Raw genomic sequence first — 7,394 nt, 5'->3', positions numbered from 1 at the left:
ATGTTTGGTGGGACGGGGATTCGAACCCGCGACCCTCAGATTGCGAGTCAAGCGCCCTATTTCCACGCTGATTTTTCAAAGCCCGTTCCCTTGGCTGTGGTTTCGCCGAGCCATTCTCAGATAGCAAAGTTTAATGAAGATGCCAGTAGGTATATTACCATGTAAAGTGTCCCTAGTTGTTTCATAATAGGCGTCATATTTAGTATTTCTCATGAAAAGAACTGATTCACAAAGACTATGAAAGGGAAATTTTTCCAACAGATTCATAGCAACTTGCACCCCCCCCGCCTCACCCAGTAGATCAGCGGTAAGCCTGAAGGCTTATAACACTAATAACCGATCTTCGATACTTATGTAGCTTTGTGCCTAATAAGAAACAAACAAACAAACAATTCACAGTAACTTATCCAGCTCATTAAGCCTCAGTTCTAAAGCTTAGAACTCTTCACGAGTGTTGAAGTTGCACGTCATTCTATTCTTGGTGTATTTGAGTTTATTAACATATACTAGTTTACTCTTTCAAAAGATGCGTATATCAATGCAATGAGTTTGCTTATCGATAAACCTCTAAAACGATTCAAAGTATGGCACTAATAAAATGATTATATATCAAAAGCAACAAAACACACAAACCTGCAATTCACATACATATCGAATGTTGTTTAGATTTATATAATAAGACAATATGCCAATCGTCTTTTTAAAATGGAAATCTTAAGGCGGGAAAACTACTGGTACAGTAAAACGTTCAAAGACAAATATTTAGTAAAATATAAAATCAACTCAACTCTATTACATGCATGATCCTAAGTAACTAATCCCAAAGCGAGATTTCACAAAATTAGAAATCATACGCATGATTCAAAATCTCTGTTCTATGTTTATCAACATCGATTTTATTAACTTTAAGTACTGAATGTTCAACATGTGTCGTTAAGTGTACCAAATATTTAATGAAAATTAAAAGGACTTCGTTTCTTTCGTCAGGTTATAACATGTGAAGACGTTTCCCATTGTCTAAAATATCTTGTAAATTTCCATTGGAATTCTGAGTATAAATCCAATAAATATTTCTACGTTCGTACGAAACTATTTGGCAGTACAAAGTGTTTGAAGAAAAATATGAAACTAAATGGTAGCTATTACCATTGCATGTTTTTGACAACCAAATTACACAAGCAGTTGCTCCCCAGTGGCTCAGCGGCAAGTCTGAACGCTTATAACACTAAAAACCTGATTTCGATACTTGTGTTGGGCATAGCACAGATAGCCTATTGCGTAGGTTCGCGCTTATCAACAAAGGAACAAATAAACAGAAACTTCTTGGACAAAATATCAACAAAGGCGTCTTTATCAGTGGAAAAAAAACAAAACACTGAAAAGTTATAAAAGTACCTAAGAATATGTTAGGGTTCAGTTACTAAAACAAATGAATCCCAAACAATTTTCCCATTTAGAGTTTCATGAGCATCTAAGTAGGTTTCAACGCAACCTTTAATTTTTTCTTATTGTTGTAATAGCTAAAACATAGTGTACAATAGTATTTCAAGTCACATTAAAAAAGCGTTCTCATATATATGTAGAAAAGTAAAAAGAAGTTGTACTTAATTGTTGTTGTTGCAAGAAGGCAAAAAATATAAATAGTCTGCGCTTTAAAAGATTTAAATGTGGGTGAAAGATTTATAAGGCTCGCCATCAGCTTCATTTCTTTAAAGCCTATTGAAGACATATGTTTCAAACATGATAGCCCCCCAGTGGCACAGCGGTATGTTTGCGGAGTTATATTGCTAGTAACCGGGTTTCGATACCCGTGGTGGACAGCACACAGATAGCCGTTTGTATAACTTTGTGCTTAATAGCAAACAAACAAATCAAATATGACAATATTCATACTTAAGATGAGCACGATAAAAAGTAAGACAGAATTAAATACACAGAAAGGAATAAAGAGAAATACACAGAGAGAGTTCTTTATTTTAACTTCCTGATCTCAAAAATGTTATATAGATAAGTTTGATGGTCGTGTAGTTGGATAGATAAATACACGTATGTAAGCCATAAATAAATATATTGCGTGTGTTGTATGCACCAGAATACTGAATATTTTTTCGCTCAAATTTCCTTGCGTATTATTGGATTCTTAGAGGCAATTCATCAATACTACATTTCAGAAAGTACATTTCACGGCATTCTCTTCTTTCTGCTATGCACGTGTTACTGGCATCTCTTCAGTGAACAAACGAGTCGTACTTACGATAATTAAAAGAGGATATGTACGACTTGTCGTAGAACTTGGCGTCGAAAGTTCCACACGTCCGTTTACTTCTCTTCCCCTGTCTTTTTCACCACTACATTCTCCTTAATCCAGCTTAATAGTGGATTAAAATTGTCATATAAAACTTCTTTTTGCTGTCGATAATCAGTGGGATTCTGGAAACCTTTAGAGCGTATTTGATTCATAATATTGAAAAGTAAGGAGACTTCTAATAAACAGATGCCCTTATAGCTAGCTGAAAAATAGAAAAGGCGAAAGTTTGAAAAACAATATTTTAATAAGTATTATTTATAACTTACAAGTATATATAGGTAAATGTAATACCAAAACTTAATTCTCTGAAATGCGAATTAAGAACGATTTAGAAAGTTGGTCAAAGATTTTCAAGACGATTATTGAATCTGTAGTATCAGAAAACACTTTTTTGGGTTTTGCAAGCGCTTTAATTTAGGTAGTTCTAAAATATGTGCAATTGTTTTTGATTGCCTCAATTAAAAAGCATTGTTTATAGTAGTTTGTAAAATATGATAGCTGATATTTGATTAATTTTTTTTGCTTGCTAAGTTTTTAGTTTTGGTTCTTTATTCATAAAATTTATGCCCTCTTCTTTTCCCAGTCTTAATAGTAATGTCATTGGATTTGAACACAGGATTTAAAGTAACTAGAAACAGCTATTTCGATATAATTATCACGCTTTTAGAGAATAAGGTGCTCTGGGCTTCAAAGCATTAAAAAGCACATTATCCACACAGCCATGTTGTACTTGTAAGAACGGAGAGACAGGTGTATAAAAAATGTCATAAGTAAAATTTACAATTACTTTGAAGAATGGTTCGTCTCAGAACAATGAAACAGGAACGAAAAACACTAGGAGGTAAAACAGTTGTTAGTAATTTCATCAAAAAATATCAGTTTAATAATATTTAAAGTTTAAATGTACAAGGCAGTGAACTGGATAACACATAGCTTATATTTGTATAAATTTATCGCAGTTGGTTGTTAACTCTTTCGGCTTTTCATGCCGCTGTGGATAAAACACTAAGTCTTGTAAATAAGATTCTACACAGTGGCGGCTTCTTTGAAACACGACATTCCAAATAAATATATTTCAAACAATAATGTTTTTATCATTGTGTTTCGTAATGAATCAAATAATCAATTACACAACTAAGTTTGACTATGTAAGCTTGGTAGCGTATGTAATATAATTTTAGTTCGACTCCTAGACATTTAATTTATTCATACCATTTTCTTATTTACGTACATTTGACTTTAATCTCGTTTATTTACTGTCTTTAATGATATGTTCTTATAATTAATTTTCTGCAGTATATTTCTCCCAAGTTTGTCTTTATTTAGCAAAATAATTATTTTTGTTGAGTCAGGAAGACTTATGAATGCTTGTTAATCTAAGTTTGCTCTTATCAAGAAAAGTCCACACAAATAATCAAAAGTCGTGCTTCGAATGCCATGTTACTAATTTTAATTGTTTTTATTAGATTTATATTAGTGAACATAACATAGATTTCAACTACCTTATTACATAGTGTTTCTACTTTATGGAAAGTTTGGGAAAAAGCAGATCACTTTCATTTTTATTGAAAGGATGACAGTTCACAGCAGAGTGTTCACTTTACTTGTAAGGAAGTCGAGTGCGATGACGTCAGTTCAAAATACCCGGATACCATAAATGTTCCTTATGATACGTTTCATACGGTTCCGTTATTTGACTTTCTATTCTTATATATATATATATATATATATTATTAATTTTTATCAACTTTAAAAAGTAAATTATTGAATTTTCTTGCAATTGCAATATATTTCAATATATAGTCACCGAAGGTGCGCTAGCCCAAGTATTAACTAATCGGGTGCGTATTTTAAATTTATATGCTGACTTAGTTCTTTTTTTTTTTTGAAGTTTTAATTTCTGAAACTAATTTTTGATGTGAACGCCGATATATTAAAATGAACTATTTATGTAAATATGTCCTCGATAGGTCTGTGATAAGTTTACGTACTTACAACACTAAAATCCGGGATTCGATTCCCGTGCTGGACAGAACGCAGTTAGTCCATTATTTGGCTTTGCAATAAAACAAGCAAAAAAAAACTATTTTATGTGAGGGTTGTTTCATGACACTGCGTATTTCCCAATTTCCAGTTCATTATATGCATAACTGAGTGCTGGGACGAAGCATATCCTGTATAACAAATTGGCAAAAAAGTACTTAGCCGAAGGAAACTAAAACCTGTAATGATTAGAACGCATTGAATCGTCAACGGGATAAATACGCTGTTAACGACACTTTCAGCTGTATAGATCCAGTATTTGTACAATATTATGAAGTAATCACTTGGTGTAATTATACTGTACATCTATTATTTATTTTATTAAGCAAAACTAAATAAATGCATAATAAGACTATATATTCATATATATATATATATATATATATATATATATATATACGCTCTTTTATGAATATTCATAATATCGTTAAAACTTGAGCATTATTCCAAAACAGTTTTTATGAAAGCTCTGTATGCGAAATACAATATGTAAATGAAACTTTGATCCTCAATCAACCTTAACATTAGAGCAGTTGAGTGCCTCACGGTGACAACAAGGATCGATAATAAGTACTTTTTTGTTATCGACAGATTTTAGTTATTAAACATTTCTTTACGATGCTTTGTCATAGAATAAAACATTTTATTAATAACAATGACCATTATTTTGAAGTTTGTTGGAATTTGGATTTAGCAAATATTTTATATAATTCAGTGGAAGTATAATGTCGAGCTATTTTGTTCAAAATTTGTGTAACTTGTGAGTTTTCAAACGCTTATTGTTATCGATGAGAGTACGTAGCTATAGATTAGCTAGCATTTGTAAATTCGTGGAGAATACAAAATAATTTTCTGTATACGAATTCTGTATCACCAGATTTGATGGTTATTGGTGCATTCGAAACATTGATATGAAATATTACATTTAATCATACCCAACTTTATTGGCACCTTAAAAGTTTGCTTTAAATAATTGCACAACGTGTTTTTGTTTGTTTTTTATTCTGTTATTTCGATAAAAGAAAAAGGCCTGAAGTTTAGTTAAATTTTCCTATACAACCCATAAGAATTTATTACCTGAATCACCCACAAACTATCATCCCATCTATGTTTTATTACCATTATTACCATACGATACACTTCAATTAGCTGTATGTTCCATTTGGTGTCATTACCTTATACATTCTAATTAACCTCATCTTCCCGTACGCCCTATTTGCTTCTCCATTTTTACACTCTCTCCAGTTTTATCTCTATACACGCCTCTCATCTTTTAATCTTGTGCATACCCACTTACTCTTATAATCATGCTATACAGCTTAATCTTTCCTGTATATCGTCTTACCCATTACATGCCAAGTGTTATAAAGGTTTATCAAATGTCAAGATGAGTATTTTACCCGAATAAGAAAACTTTATAATAAACATTTCAAAAACGCCAACTACACAGTGTTTATGGTTGAAAAATGAATATGTTAGTTTTTGAAGCTTCCGAACATTTTACTGGCTACACGAGACAGCTTGATTATTTTTATTTCACCGACTTTTATTCTAGATCGGTTTGTTTACCATGTAAAATAGTTCTGTGTGCCAGTGTGAGCACTTGATTTTAGTAGAGCTTAAAATATACAGAATACTATAATTTGCTCTTGAGAACCGAAAAATTCGTCATGACCACCTAAAACTCTGCTCTTCGGTTATTATTAGTATATATATAGCCGTTAATGTTGGTACACTTTATATAGACTTGCTCAAAATATATTATAATTAACAATCATCAGAGGTTTTTTGTATTTTAGTGACTTGTACTCTTCACCTCAGTGCAAACCTGTGCAACTGAAGCAAGTAGTTGGTGGTGGGGGGGATATTTTCACTGCCAGATCTTCACAGATATGTCATAGCTTTGGTAGGTTGGAGTTTTGAAAAGTTTTATAGCCAGTGTTGTTATGATCATTAAAAATAAATATCCACCATCAAAGTTATTTAGTGTTTGTCTTTGTTTTTTTTTATATACTTGGCTATTTTTTATTTTTTTACCTTAAGTTCAATTTAGCTTAGCTTAGTTTCAAATTTTCATCAGTCCTTATTGAAATCAGTATAATTTCTTAGATTTTGTTCAGCGTACAAATCAAGATATTTCTTGTTTTACCCACATCTTGCGTCATACATCTTTCATACGCACTTTTGCAAACTAAATCGTTAGAGCTTCCATTATTACGGATTGTTACTACCTGTGATGCTGTTTACTCTTTGATTGGAATACAACAACATTACTTACACATGCTATACATGACTGAGGTGAATACAGTTCATTGACCTTAGTGTCTGAAAAATATTTAATATTTTAGACAATAATGCTTTTTAGTGATTTAAATAAATTTCTAAATAGGGATAACTTTGTATATTAACACAATACAAGACTACATAAAGTTTAATAAAACATAATTAATTAATGGCAAAGTAGTTTGTTTGATTTTTATATTAATTAACTATTTTTAGAAACACTGTAAGCTCCAAATATATGTTAAAATGAGTTATTCTTAATTTTAATACCCTCCGGTTGTTCAGCAGTAAGTCTGAGGGATAATAAAGCTAAAATTCGGGTTTCGATTGCGTAGGTGTGCACTTAACACATAATCAAACAAAAAACCTTCCTTTTTTAACAACGAAAGTCAGAAATACTACTACTATAGATTAAAGCGTTGCTGCAAAATCACGCTTCGCATTTGAGACCAAAAGGCATTAAAAAAGTGAGGTTCAAATCCCACTATTCGATTAGAGTAGCCATAGTGTTGGCAGAGAGTGCTGTTGATTAGCTGCCTTCCGTTTAGTTTATCAGTTCAAAATTAGAGACGGCTAGCAGTGTATCTTTGTGCGAACGTCCTATACAAACAAATAAAACTTGTTTTTTACGAAACTAAAATGTCTTAAATCCATCTACTAGCGAAATTAGTGTAAAGTGAAGAAAAAAAATCTGAAAGTGTAGTCGTCTTTAATATTGAACTATAATATACTGACTCAAGGGTAGCTAGACAGTCAACGG

General features: G+C 31.9%; 1 protein-coding gene across 4 annotated transcripts in view; it reads left to right on the top strand.

The window, feature by feature from the left end:
• Positions 1–7,394, top strand: part of LOC106478127 — an 88,775-nt gene that overhangs the window by 33,022 nt on the left and 48,359 nt on the right. Inside the window, exon 2 of one of the 4 annotated variants that reach the window (XM_022381659.1) lies at positions 6,151–6,257. The exons of the other annotated variants lie outside the window; for them this stretch is intronic. The gene's annotated coding sequence lies outside the window, so the exon portion shown is untranslated. The remainder of the gene's footprint in view (positions 1–6,150; positions 6,258–7,394) is intronic. 4 annotated transcript variants of the gene reach the window in all.

This window comes from Limulus polyphemus, unplaced genomic scaffold (genome assembly GCF_000517525.1).
Source record: "Limulus polyphemus unplaced genomic scaffold, Limulus_polyphemus-2.1.2 Scaffold182, whole genome shotgun sequence".
In the NCBI taxonomy this organism is placed as follows: domain Eukaryota; kingdom Metazoa; phylum Arthropoda; class Merostomata; order Xiphosura; family Limulidae; genus Limulus; species Limulus polyphemus.
This window is presented reverse-complemented; position numbering and strand designations above follow the sequence as displayed.